The sequence below is a fragment of the Nelusetta ayraudi genome, unplaced genomic scaffold, assembly GCF_046127955.1.
Source record: "Nelusetta ayraudi isolate G7.1 ecotype Tasmania unplaced genomic scaffold, CSIRO-AGI_Nayr_v1 ptg000136l, whole genome shotgun sequence".
In the NCBI taxonomy this organism is placed as follows: Eukaryota; Metazoa; Chordata; class Actinopteri; order Tetraodontiformes; family Monacanthidae; genus Nelusetta; species Nelusetta ayraudi.
Window position 1 is genome coordinate 3,180,485 of NW_027466186.1, and position 14,516 is coordinate 3,195,000.

General features: G+C 43.8%; 1 protein-coding gene across 12 annotated transcripts in view; it reads left to right on the forward strand.

Moving 5' to 3' along the window:
* Nucleotides 1-14,516, forward strand: part of cmtm8b (CKLF-like MARVEL transmembrane domain containing 8b) — a 66,260-nt gene that overhangs the window by 36,487 nt on the left and 15,257 nt on the right. For 7 of the 12 annotated variants that reach the window (XR_012925306.1, XR_012925305.1, XR_012925307.1 and 4 more), the window contains 2 exons: nucleotides 6,549-6,710; nucleotides 14,214-14,297. The gene's annotated coding sequence lies outside the window, so the exon portion shown is untranslated. Of the gene's footprint in view, nucleotides 1-1,647; nucleotides 1,760-6,548; nucleotides 6,711-14,213; nucleotides 14,298-14,516 lie in introns of all 12 variants that reach the window. The other 5 variants (XR_012925309.1, XM_076012816.1, XM_076012813.1 and 2 more) reach the window with 2 other exon arrangements.

Here is a 14,516-nt window from a genome sequence, read left to right on the forward strand (position 1 = left end):
TGCTGGTCAACAGCTTCACACAGCCTCGCTGCATAGAGAGACAATGCAGAAATCTAAACGAGTTCTGTTGCAGTTTGGCAGTTGAGTCTTCATGCCTGATATGTCCTGAAAAATCCCCCAAAGCATCTCCTATAAATCTTTGGACCCTGTGACCCCTAAACGGATTAAAAAAAAAAAAAGATTTGCGGAAGATGTGTGAAGCTTTTTTTATTAGTCCAATGAAATAAATAAATTTTGAAATGTTCTTTTAAAGAGTCGTGAAAAATCAAAGGAAGAGCTAATAATTAAAGGAAGCGCTAATTTGGCTACAAGCTATTTGAATTAGCGACAGAAGTAAGCTAACGCGTAGAATGTAAAATAGCGTGGTTGGATGCTTCTGCTGAACACGACAGGCCAGGCGGGGAGAGCAGCATTTCAAAATATTAAACTTGTGATTCCTTGCTAGCTAAAGGTTTACGCTCCAGCAGATTTCTAGACAGTTTGGCTCATTTTTTGTGAAAACATTGTCTGACCTTTGGCCACCACTGCCATGCTACAAAATGAAGTATGACAGACTTGGCTTGAGACTTAAATCTTCAGAATAGTTTGGAAAGGTGCCCAAGCTGACTTGACCCTGACCTTTCTAAACCTGGAGTTTTGAAGGAAATGATTCTGCAGTCTAGTCTACACAAAGCAGAAGTGTGAAGTCAAGTTGAGATTTTTCTCAGATTTCTCTCAAATTCAAGACGTTTATTCCCTCCACGTACTGCACTTTTGGACAATTTGCGTCATGGGAAATGACTGACATGCAGTCAGCCGCATTAAAACCCATAGTAGTTTCTTGTTTTCCTCAACTATATATAATAGATAGACTTTGTTATGTAAGTCTGAGAAATATTAACAAGCTCTTGTTATATGAAATACAAGTAGCACGAGCCGGCCCTCTGGAGGGCCTGATTGCAGCTTTATCGACAATGATTGAGTCATCCATATTGTATGTTGAGTGCGCTGGGAGGCAGGCATGCGTGATGTTGGTAAAACATGCAATATGCGATTGGTATGTTGAATGTTGCAATGCGGATGCGACTCGGGATGAACCCAAAAAAAGACTTAATAACACAGTGCTAATGGTTTCGCTCTGGCTTTGCTACTAACGTACACCCTAGAGAGGGTGTTGACCGTGGATGGTGAAAACAAGGAACCAGTATTTCAATCCAAACAGTTATTCAGTGAACTGATACATTGACATTGGACTTAGTGGCATGGCAGTTTTCAGAGTTCCATCTAGACGCTAACATTGTTGGGAGCAGTTTCATCTGCGCAAAGCTTTTTAGAAAGCGGTGAGGAAAATGATCGGTTTTTAAATAGTCATGTGCACATGACTTAATTTAAAAAAAAAATTGTTTCAGTATATTTTGAGATAAGCTATTTCATTTTTCATTTTTTCGTGATTAAAGTTTTTGCCACGACTTGCAGTCAATAGCCGATCCAGCAAAACTCCAACATGGGTGTTGTTGTGCGTGCGGCCTTTTTCCAAGTTGTTTTGCTATGTGTGTGTTTTTCTCTGTGTAACCTCATTTTTTACCGGGGCCACTCTCCTGCCCTGGCCCGTGTCCACCTTCCATCCAGCCTCCTCACCTAGCAGCTGATGCAGTCATCTCTCCACAGATTACTCCAGCCAACTGAGACCAACGCAGGGACACCTGAGTGCAGTCCGGAGGGTCAGGTGTGCTGGAGCCAGCCAAGCAGAGCTGGTTTGATAGATTCCGACTTAACCCGGGTGAGGTACAAAAAAAAAATGTGTACACACGTATGTTATGTCTGTGTGTGTGGTCAAGCGTGTCTAAAAAAGTTAACCCATAGTCTTGGCACGGCAGAGTGGGGTCAGGTGTGCCGTGTCCCAGCTCACTTGGCCGGGATTGTGTGTGCGTGTGTTCGCGGGTCAGCTCAGAGTGGCTGACCTGAGAATTTGGGGATTAGTTTGGGATTTTTCTGGAACATTTAGTGTTTACAGCACGGGGTCGACAGATGATGACAAAAGGCCTGTGAAATTACCCAAGTCAGCTCCCGGCGTGCAGTAATAACCTTGTTGTGGGTCTCGCATGTTGCTGCTGGAGGCTCGAGAGATAAATGGTGTTTCAACGAGGCCAAGAGAACATTGACTGCCGTGCGAGGCCGTATGTGGGTCGTGGTGGTGATTGAACAAAGGTTTGGCCTGCAGTTATTCTGTGTGCACGAGCATGTGTGTGTCTGACCGGCCGCAGTGCCTTTAAGATAGCTGTGTTTTTGTTCCTTTCTGCTGGGCCGCCCGGTTTGAAACCTGCAGTTCAGTTGCTTTGGCTCTTCATCTTTCTCTTTATCTTGCACGCACACACACAAACACACAGATCATCTTAAAAGTCCTACTCATTGTGTACTCTTCCTGAAAAAAAATAAATAAATATGTGGTACAACAGACCAGAATCAGGAAAAAAAAAAGTTTATTAAAAAAATGTTTTACTGGCTTTAGTCTTTGCGATAAAAACAGGGAAATCGTGACCTGCTAAAGCGGCGTCACAATTTAGCCTGCCAGCATGTATTTATCAGTGTGCATGTGTATATGCAGATGCACATGAACTAAATCCTTGATAATCTGACTCTCGCTGCACTGTTGGCTGCACATCTGGGCTGACTGTGAATCTAGAAAGACACTCTACCCTGAAGCTCTGGGATGCTGTATTTTCCTCGTCCACACAGATAGTACGTTATCAACCACTTCTGCTCAGTTTGCACAGTGGGAACTGCATATTGGAACCTTAGTAGATCTGATCGAGCATGGATGTCTTTGGTGCAGCACTTTAAACGGGCATGACGAGTGTTTGTGTAGTTCCTCCAGAAGGGGGCGCACAAAATTTGACATCCTGTACATTTCTTTTTCTTTCGAATATTTCACTAGTAAAGTGTGAAGTGTCAAATTACGAAAAATAGAATTAAGGTTGTGGATATTTGAGACAGGGAAGTACCACCACTGTTGGTGGTTGAGGAGAAGGTTACGCCCAAAAATGACGTCAAACAAAAGAGCAGACCAACAGATGGGGGTAGCGATGCTTCAGGTCAAGACACTTCGGTCCAATCTGTGCAAGAAGGTGTCGGACAGTGTTGACCTGAATGCTCAGCTGTCACTGGTTTACGACGGCTCCTGAAAACACAATCCTGAAGCGGTACCTTTTTGCCTCGTCCAACCAACGTGCCGCTTTTCACATCATTCACAAAAGTATAGCAAGATTAAAATCAGTTTCCGCCGTCGTGCCAGAAAATCCATCACGGAGAGGCCAACACGAAACTGTCGCCGGCGGACACAGGTGCGAAGTGAGGGCTGCTGCGCGTGTGCGTCTGTGTGCGCGGGGCGGGGTGCTCTGGGGGAGAGTGGCACAGGTGGCACGGAGCCCCGGCAGTGCCGAGGGCATCGGATCGGCATGTGGCGCACAGCCAACCACACACACAACATATGCCGAGGCAGGGAGAGGAGGAGGGGCCAGCGGGGCGAGAGAGTTTTTCTAACTACCACATGGGTCCACAGGTCTCCTGTCTTGCACCATATGCTGTCAGCATGTCTGTCTACCTGCCTGCCTGTCTGTCTGTCTGTGCGTCTGTTTGCGCGTCTGTCTGTGTGTCTGGCCGCGGACACACAGCAAAGTGCTGTCAGCGGTCAAGCTGTTGGCGGCGAGATGATGGGCACGAGATGTGTATGGGTTGTCCTTCACACACACACACACGCACGCACGCACGCACACACACACACATGCAGACACACACACGCCCGCACACGCACAGGCGTTTGCACATAGCAGTGAGGCTGATACACAAGTGTACACACAAACGCTCACATGAGCACAGTGCCAGCTTGTGCCATTATCATATTCATCAATTATGTAAACAGTTATGCGAACATATAGTTGCACACACACTCACACACACATGCACAGAGGCACGCGCGCGCTCACACCCGCATTCCCCCCAAAACACATGCATTTTAATGAAGTGCCACGGGGCTCGACATGACCTCCGCATTGCCTCTACACACACTTGCACAAGTGCACAAGATGTTTGACAGTGCGTAGCTGAGGGCAGAAAGTGTGCGTCTGTGTTTGGATACAGACAGTTTTCGCTGGACGCGAGTCTGTGTAGTAATTGGAGGTATTAAATATTAATGACCTTAATGATTTTTAATGATTTCAGATTGCCTCAAATTGTGACACCTAATGCATTTTGAAATTAATTGTTGACCTCTGTTGTGCATTTTGAAGCAAAACACGCAAGTGCTGTTTGTGTTTGTTTTTGGACATGGATGTTTGATTCAAAACACATTACAGAGTTAACTACACATAGTTATACAAAGTTATTCAACTCTTAGTAAATATCTGAGCAAAATTGGTGGCAACAATGAGCCTAAATTCATGTAGTCCATGAAATGTGAACTTTCATCAAAACTTAAGTTATTTATACTGACACGTAAACTTATTTGGCATGTGTCATGTAATAAACAGGAATGATGTTCCACCAGAAAAAGTGGTTCCCGAATCGATCCAGAACTTTTCTGAGCCACGTAGAAAGTACTTCCTACATAGCATTACCTAGTAGACTACCTATATTATGGGATGCAGTGCAATGTTACTTTGACATGCAAAAAAAAAAAAGTGGCATCACTGTTTCCTTAACCAGCTCTGGTATTGGAGGTCCAAACTGGTTGTTGGCTGATTAGGAACTACTCTGAACTCGTAGTGTGATCAAGATTGCCGTAGACGACACCAAGACACTACCAAGACCTGGGGTATTTAGACCAAGACTGAGACCAAGATCAAGTCAAGACCAAGCCGAGACCAAGTCAAGACTGAGACCAAGATCAAGTCAAGACCAAGACCAAGTCAAGGCCAAGACTAAGACCAAGGCCGTAATCTTTTTACAACCAAGATCAAAAGTGTTCTTCAATTCGTAGAACAGTATCATAGGATCATATTGAGACATCTTATTACAGATGCATCTTATTTGTTGCATTTGAAGTAGGGCCTGCAATAATAATGATGCCGTAACATGGATCAGCTTGTTTGGTTTTTGAAAGCACCTCAAAATCGTTCCGTCCGAAACCAAGGCAAGACCAGTAAGAGCAAGGATTACCAAGGCCAAGACCACGTAAAGTGGTCTCAAGACCAAGGCTGGCCTCGAGTACCACAGCACTGGCTCCAGCACCAAACACATCCAATTCACCAGAGCCCAGGATTTCCAGTGCCCTGCTGAATATTCAATCAGGCTCTGCTTTCCAAACTGTTTATGATGTCACAAATCCTCCTCGTATTTTCTGCCTCTTGAAATCCTATTTTTAATGAGTAGCCTCCTGAGGAAATTCATGTATTCAGCAATGAGCCTGAAAACAACCTGATAATGTCAGACTCCCCGACACATCAGACTATGTATACGGCGAAGCTCCACAACCAGCCGGAGGAACTTGAAGGGTGAGACGTATCTGACTTGGAGGAGAACTCCAAAATATGTTTATCAAAATAAATCAGCTCCTTAACACGTAAATAGCGTTCACGACCCCGAGCTGGAGGCAGATCGCTGCTTACGCACGACATGCAAAGTGTGCAGTACAGCAGTTGTCAGTCTAGGAGTGTACTTTCCTTGAGGAGTTTTGCAAAAGGCCAGTCCTGGGAGGATTTTGAAAATTGCTGAGCATGCATATTTCATTTGTTTGTCAGGTCTGATTTGGAGTAGGCGAAGTACCAAGAGTGGTTTTGTCAGTTTCATTAACACGCACGCACGCATGTGCGCGCGCGCACACACACACACACACACACACACACCTGTCTGACAGCTCTGTTGTGAAGGATGCGCAGGAGGGAGCGAGAGACAGAGAGAGTGAGCGATGAGGAGGGATGTGCGGTGATGGGAGAGACAGAGAACCAAGAGAGAGAGACAGGGAGTCTGCTAGAGCTGACAGACAGTGCTGGGATCGCTTCCTGGAATCTTGACGACGCGCTCACTGATATTCATATTAATGATGAACGAATATAAATTCCGCAATTGGTTCCTTCAGGGAATGTTTGGCTCAAGAAGAAAGTTTCCCGGCCCTGAGGAGGGGAAGGTGTTTCCTCCGGTGGGAAGGCAGAGTATGATGTCATGAAACCAAAGCTGTTCCACATTTTTGGGCACCATCGACAGCAAGAGATGTTTGTGTTTGCATAAATGAGCAAACACCTAGATTTGTTTAATGGAAAAGAAAAATATATAGTGGTGACATTTGATATATGATTGAGAAAGTGCTACCAAGAAAAGCATCACAGCATCAACATTGTTTTCAGGTTAAAGTGTTGACCCGTAAATTTCCGCCTCAGAAACAAATAAAAACTGCAATGTAGTTGTTATTACCGTCATACATATATGTAAAACCCAACCTAGGACAAAGCCCATCCAGCTTCTGGCTTTGTTCTCTCTGCACCGTCCGTGATGTTATACGTCCCTGGTGTACATCTGTGGGTTCAGCAGATAATACATAAATAAATGCATGGGCATATTCCTTTTTTTTTTTCCAGGTGCATGGTTCAAAGAGACATGCTTCAGAGGGGCCCAGCACACTTCCTCTGCTGTCCATCCATCCACAGAGCACTGTGGGGTTCGGCGTGCCATGCCAGCCGAGAGGGTGGCGGGCTCAAAGGGGGGTGCCGACTATACACCAACGATTTTTTGCACAGGCGGTAAGCGAGGCTGACACCCAGACGGCAGCCGGAGCCAAAGTAGACGGGCAATTTAGCCAACGATTATGACCAAGAGTATTTTTCCCTGATACTCTGCTCCCTTACAGCCCTCTGTGTTATACACATTGATTTTGTCTGAGTTGCCAATCCCATCGTAGCTGAGGGCAATACTAACCATATTCCCCTCGAATGGCAGAGATGGTGTCAGAGACCGGGGGAAAAAAACAAACATACACACAAAGCTAAAAAAAACAAAAAAAAAAAACAAAACAATGGAAAACAGATATTGTTTACTGTCGGTTTTGTCGAGAGGGAACAAATATAAAATCACATTGCGCGTCCAGCTGTAGCCTGAAATCCATTACAGTTTTTTCTCCTGCGCTAATGCGCTGCTAACGTTCGACTGCGTGAGCAATGGTGTGGAAACTTTAGCTAAAGAGTGTGAAAGGCGGATTGATTAAGAGAAAAAGCCGGTGCCGGCGGACCCTCCTGTTTGCTGACTAATGAGTGAATAATTGAGCGCAGTCGTCGCTACATCTCCCTGATTAGAGCCAAACTGGGCCCCTGAAAAGGCAGAAAGACAGGAGTCAGGCCTTCCTTTCTCTCCGCGCTATCGCGTCATCTGCTCTGCTCCGCTCTCTCTCTCTCTCCCACAGATGCCTATCTCATCAGATAGTAAAATTACATACATACACACTTACCTTACAAAGGGACACCGACTGGTGAAACAATATGTTGTCCAATCAGACAATACACGGTGCATAATTGGCCCAGAGGACAGGAACAAGAGCCCAGTGAGAGAGAGAAAGAGAGAGAGCGCCGAACAGAGGAGCAGGAGGACTCGCGGGGTTTTGTTTTAGAAATTAGTCGCGAGCAGAAAAAAAAAGAAAAACCCGCCGTGTGAGATCAGCAAAAACCACATCCCTGGAGGATGTGGTGTCCCTGAAGAAGACGTGATTAAAATTGTTTTCAAAGTATAGAACCAAAGTTGTGGTGGAAACTTGGATGTGAAATGCCGCTTCTTCTTTTTGTTAACCGTCAAAACTTATGACAGCAGCCAAGAGGCAGAGATTTGAAAATGGCTTCTGGAACACGTTTTATCATGCCAGCCTGGTGCCAAACCTCATATTTGTTTCGCCGTGACCCCCTTGGATTGTTATCAGCATGGAAACACCGTCGCTGTTTGAGCCATTGAGCTAATACGACAAGCTCCACTTAAAATGACAGATAGCTTGGAGGAGGTGAGCTGACATTCTCCCAGAGGCCTGGAGTTCGACCCGACGCAAAGCCACCTCTTCACTGTTGCTCCGAGCAGTTTCCCTTCGATAGGCTGCTACCTCTCAAACCGTTTTTCTATGTTGCGATGTTGAAAAATAGAACCCACTTAGACACATTCAATGGCTAGTTGATAAAGCCCTGAACTCAGTCTTGACCACTGGGCTTCATGAGTTTGACTGACTTGACAGGCCATCTTTAAATCACATGATACATGTGGTCTTCCTTTTCCTTCCTTTCTTTCTTTTGTTCTTTCTTTCTTTTTTTCATCTGTGTTTTGAAATTAATCTCATCCACATGTCTTCAGGCCAAAGTCAAGCTGCTGCTGAAAACAAGAGGCAACAACTGTCCGAGAGAGAGTGTTTGCATCTGGATGAGATAAAAGTCAAAAATACACATGATTCTTTTTTTTTATATATACCATTGGGGATTAGAGTGCACACTGGGATTACCATTTTAAAGCCACCTTGCTTGTCAACAGTAGTGTACTTTTTGTTGCTTTTAAGCTATTGCAGCCAGAGATGAATATTCCCATCTGCTCTGTCATTTCAATTTAATTGAGGCTTCAGAATGCCTTGGTGTTTATGATTTCATGATGATTGTGTATGACATATGTACCTCCTCATATTAATTTGATACACTTTATAAAAGTTGATTTTTAATTGCAACAGAATGTCTCACTTTCACTCAAATAGCACTGGACTGTGTTTTTTTTTTTTCCATTTGTTTGTTTTGTTTTTTAAACTCTGATGCTTCCTGCTCTCAAAAAGCGGAGAATTCTCACCCCGGTGACGAGAGCGTGAAGATAAATAACCAGTCAACTGCAAAATAATTAGTGAAAATTCAAGTGACAGCCAAGATGTGCTGAGAGCTCCTGTGCGCTGTTGTTTTTCACCCCGCCGCCTCTCTGGCAAGCGCTGCCGCCGCTGCAGACAGGAGGAAAACAACTTACTTCTCACGGCAGTCATGTGTGAACAGAGTCAAAATGAGATTGTTACATTTGGGAGACGCCGAGTGTGAACCGCAACCTTACACGGGTATTTTGAAGCGAGCGCCGTTCCATTTTACATGTGTGAAGATGGCGAGAGTGCTTTTCACATGCTCCCAATTCCTCACCACTTGTCTCTTGTGGTCTGTGAAAAGTGGAGGCAAACACACACACACAAACACACACACACACACACACACACACACACCCACACCTCAATTCTCCAATATGGCTGCAGGCACTGCAAGCAATATGAAGATCATGGTGTGTGTGTGTGTGTGTGTGTGTGTGTGTGTGTGTGTGTGTGTGTGTGTGTGTGTGTGTGTGTGGGACCTGTGCCAGTCCAGGCATGGCTGGATGCCTGTCTGTGAGCCTCCTGAGAGGGGACCAGGGGCACAGCAAATTGGCACACTAGACTTCTTAGTCCCACCTGCGTGTGTTTATGTGTTTATGTGCGTGTCTGTGCGGAGAATGGGCTAATGCATTTGTGTGTGTGTGTGTGTGTGTGTGTGTTTGTGGGTGCGTGCGTGTGCGTGCACATAGCAAAGGCTACTTTGTGTATTTCTCTGGAACCCTCTGGCTGAGAGCAGCATCAGCTGCAGAAGCCCTCTCCTCTCTTTCCTCTTCTCGCCCTCCTCTGCTCAGTTTTTTTGGTCTCTTAACTTACTTTTGATTTACTTTCGCATGTAGATATTCCAACGGACAAGGACAATACATTGTGCAATTTAAAATGTTTTTACCGGGCCAGCTTCCTCATTTTTTCCCCCCACATTGACAAGTAATAAAAAATCTGGAAGGATAATGTTGACATTATATATTTATCTTTCTGTTGGCAAAATTTTTTTTTGTTTTGTTTTGTTTTGGCCTAAGTCATAGTTCTCCTTTTTCTCACGAGAAAAGTATATTTAAGCAAAACGTTGTGGGTGGAATCTGACACATATGACACAATTACGTTGGTAGAAGTACAATTGAAAATGCACCCACACAAAGTGGATTACAGCACTTTTATGTCTGTGGCGAGCCTTTGGATATAGATACATTTTGGAAAGTGGGAAAATGCTGCTTACGTGGTGGCTGACAGCTCTGATGTAGATGTGAAAGAAGACGATTAAAGCAACCATGTTCAGTCAAATCAGCTCCCAGAAGACTTAGAAATAGAGATAGACAGGATTTTTTTTTTTTTTTGCTGTTTTCCAAAGTCAAAGAGGAAGACTCAGATTCCACTGGTCACTCTTGAGAAATGGCTCTTCTTGGGAACAGCCATTTCTGAAATAATTAGCTCTTTTTAATATCGGGGCAAGTTTAATCAAAGTTTAAATGTGGTCAGAAAAAGCATAGGCTTTAAGATCTCCTTTAGGCAAGTCATAAAATGTTCTTCTATTATTTCATCTGCAGTGTTTTTCCCATGTAAAAAGAAAAAAACATCAAAAAAAGGTTGATGTTGGCTATATGTGCATATACTTTGCCCCTCTCGCTGGGAAAGCCGAGGTTAATGAATATGCATGAGTATGCAAATATAAGTGGCCTCGGGCCGCGCCTACTACCGCCGCTTGCTTCCCGATTTCACTGCGCATCAGGTTGGCTTGGCAGAACAGTCTATTGTGCAACAGTAATCACCTGCTCGCAGAAATGTTCAGGATCAGTAATTCCATTACACCATTGTACACCTCTCCACTGCGCCATCGTGGATGACGTGTGTGTACAGCTGTTGCTCCTGGCTTCATTGGTAAACAAACACGGTTTCTAACGTGAGAAATGTTTAATGTGGACTGGCTTCGTCTGTATTTTTGATGAATGGGTTGCCAGTTTGACTGAATTTTACAAGTTTAGGCTTCAGTGAGATCAAAACAAAATGTTTTAGAAAGTATTTGGTCTCTCAACAGTATTAAAAAAAATATGCAGTTACTGAAATTACTTCATATAACGGTATGAAGTACCAGTTGCCACAGTTGGTATATATGAGGAATATGAGGTTAATTAATTGTCCATATTCCTAAATGAATGAAACATCCGTCGTCATAACTATGCTCCATAGCATGTTGTGCTATGGTGCTATGCTATGTGTCGACTATACTGATATAAAATATTTTAATGGCCAAAATCATCAAACGGCAAAAAATTGAAAACTTCCCGTGAAAAGTGTTCCAGTTGCTTTGGCTCCAACTGGATTCTTAATAGATTAAGCCCGCTGACTCCCTTCATGCACTTCTTCTTGAACCAGCTGCATTGGGACACATTTCAAACATATTGTCTCGGCTTCAGCAGCAGCGCAGGGGAGCGGAGGAGGCAGGTTGAGGGATCCCGTCCTCGGGGCAGACAGAGAACACATGTGGTTGAGGAGGCAGGGGTCATCTTTCCTTCAGCACCTATGTCAGGAAGTTTTACAATCACCTTCTCATCCCCCATAAAGAAAATAAGCAACATCTGAGTAAATTTCTTTCATCCACGGTTCGTCCTCGTGAAAGCGAGGCTTGCAACGCTTTTAGATCGTATTTGGTTATTCCCACAGAGATAAAACCCTGTCTAGATTGTTTTTTATCACTGAATCTTAAAGGGGATCTTTTGCTCAGCTTTGTCCTCGGCAACAGTGAGGCGGAACACTTTTGAACCTCACGGAAAAACAATGAACTCATGTTTTCAGGAAATTAGTGACGTTGTTTATCACTGCAAAATGTTTACATTTCGGGAAGGTGTATGATTCTTTGCTCCAGAAACATTGTCATTTTCATATGCGTGGACGTTGTGACGCCTGGATATTGGCACAGCGGTCTGTAGCTGCATTTCCATTACAGTTTTTCGCAAAATAAAAGCGGATATTTCTAAAATTCTCGTAGAATCTCGTGGGATGACATTATACGAGACTTACGTTTGCTTTTGTTTGTTTACGTTTGTTTGCTGTCAAGAATGGTTGTTATATTTTTCTCTTTGATTACTTGTGAAAAATATTCAGTCTCCTCCTCCGTCCAAACATAACGCGCCACTTTTCACTGGTCAGTGAACTCGTCACGTGACCCCGTACGTCATGTCCGGTGACGTGTCAATGCGAAAAAAGTGTTTCCATGACACGTTTGCGCTATACCTCTATATCGATACGTCGGAAAAACCACCTCATGAGAGTGTCCAAACCTTTTAGCTATATTTGAGAGATTTGAGAGGTGTTTCCATTACCAGTTTTTTATTGCGATGTTTACGTTTTACGCAATTCTAGGAGTAATGGAAACACAGCCAGTGAGATGCACAGAGAGACGAGCCATGCAAAGTAGTTTGGAAAAATCAGGGCGCAGAAGAGGGAAAGCTCAGCAGGCAGAGAAACAGGCAGATTTTCAGCCAGGCGGGCAGACAGATAATCTGCGGACTCAAAGGAGGGAATGTCATTGATCTCCCAGAGGACAATACAATACTGGCCCTCTGCAGTGTTACACACAGAGAGACACACACATGCAGGGGTCGGACCTTTGGGTGTGGCTCTGAATAGAGTCTAATTCCTATTCAGTCAGTCAGAGGCTGTCTAATTCTATAGAGAGTCATTGTCAGGAAGCATTACCCAGCATGCCACGCACCACGTCAGGCTACATCCACCATCGGGCTCCGTTAACTCCCTTTCATGACTCTTTCATAACCTAAACTATATTTCAAGATTGCTAGGCGTCTGTCTGATCCTTTAATATTACAGTGTGTATCTCTGAAGCAAAGTTGAAGCAATCAAACAGCAGAGTTTATCCGTAGGTCGGTTCCCTTTTTTCAGTGAACTTTTCCCCCCTTTTTATTATTGCCACTGAGTAAACACAAACAGTTTATACTGTGTTCAGTCGACGAAGAAAAGAATCTTTAAAAAGATTCTTTTCAGCTCGTCTATAGTCCTTTCAGTTCTCCTCTCTTCCACTTTAAAGTGTCTATTTGGTGTATTTTTTTCAACGTTTTCATTTTTGACGAGATGACTGATGACACTCTAAACAACCTTTGAACACAGACAGAAACATTAATGCATTAGCCGGCTGTGTCTTTCTTATGAAATTTCAGGCAACACAACAACACCCAACTTGTCACTCTGTTCTCCAGCCAACTGTGTGATTTGGCTCTCGCTGGCTTTCCATTATCTTATTTCTATACTGAAAATGCAAAAACATAGCTAATAGGGTTGAATAAAAAAAACAAAACTGTTTTATCTGTCTTTTATGCCACCATAAAATATTACACATGAATTCATTTCACTTCATTTTGGGTAATTGGGACACATATTGTTATTTTTGCACCTGGTCAAAAGTGATTACAGATGCATTTAAACAGGAATAAACAAAGGATTGTGTTTAAAACAAAACAATTCCAAGATTATGGGCAAGTGTGTATAAAAACTGTACCTTCCCTCATAAAACAAGAGTGTCTTCCAAAAACAGAGGGCGTTTTATGGTTGAGATGTCCTTTTGCAATAGACTCTTACCATAGAGGAGCTATAGGCCCTCTAAGGCACAGTCAGTGAGAACCATGCACGTTGGTTTAAATCTTTTATTTGTATGTTAAAGGTTCGTGACATATGGCGAGACTCTCTGATGAATGATATATGTGGAAATGAAGAGAAGCTGCGGGGAAGGAAACCTCCACTCCACGGTCTGTGATATGAATACTTTGAATATCCACCACACGGAGCCTGAAAATTGCACTTAATATGAGAGAAAGACGCCCGAAACATACGTTCTCCGCTGGAACAGCAACCTTCTGAAAATGCCATAAAACAACCGTGTTTTTCTACAGAGAGAAACCAAATTCAAGCATGTTCCCATGCATTATCAATGGCTGGGCTCGGCCTATGGTGATAAAACATTTTCTGCACATGAGAGACTGTTTCGGCTGTCAGTTACTTAAAAGAAATGTAACAATTGGAGCGGTGGTTGTTGAAAACGCAGACAATATAAATACTGAATAAGAGTCGGGGAGGGGGAAAGAGAGCCAATTACAGAGGGAGCTTGGAAACTTATGCTCACCAAGGCCAGATAGGAAGGGCCAGGGATCCGTAGGTGCGATTAGGGCGTGGATGTAAATATTTACGGAGCAACAAGTCGGTGCAGTGAGCGGAGGCAGGCTGCCCTCCTGCCCATCTCGCCAGTTATTGTGTCATAGCCCAGTGTCCTGTCTCAATGGTTCCCATTTGAATATCAGTCAAGAACACACACAGTTTACTGTCACAGAAATGTAAAACTTTTCTTATTAAAATGGTGCTTCCATATTATATTTTTTCTATTTAGGAAGAAAGTGAGGAGGGGTTGCCGGTTATGGATCCAGCTGAAGGATTCAACCGACGTAGCTGAACGTCACTGCTGGAGATCAAAGTGAGTAAATTCATCATCATTCTTTCCCTAAAACATCTAAACTTTACAAACACAGATACACAACAAACGTGTGTTTCTCGTCAAATCTTGAAGATCGACACTGGAATCAGGTATACGAAGGGCAGCGGCGCAGCATTATTTCCAGTTGCTTAACGCCCTGGTTTGTCCGAGTGCTGTAGCTGTGGCTATCTCGTCAAAGACGGTTGACTTCTCACTCAG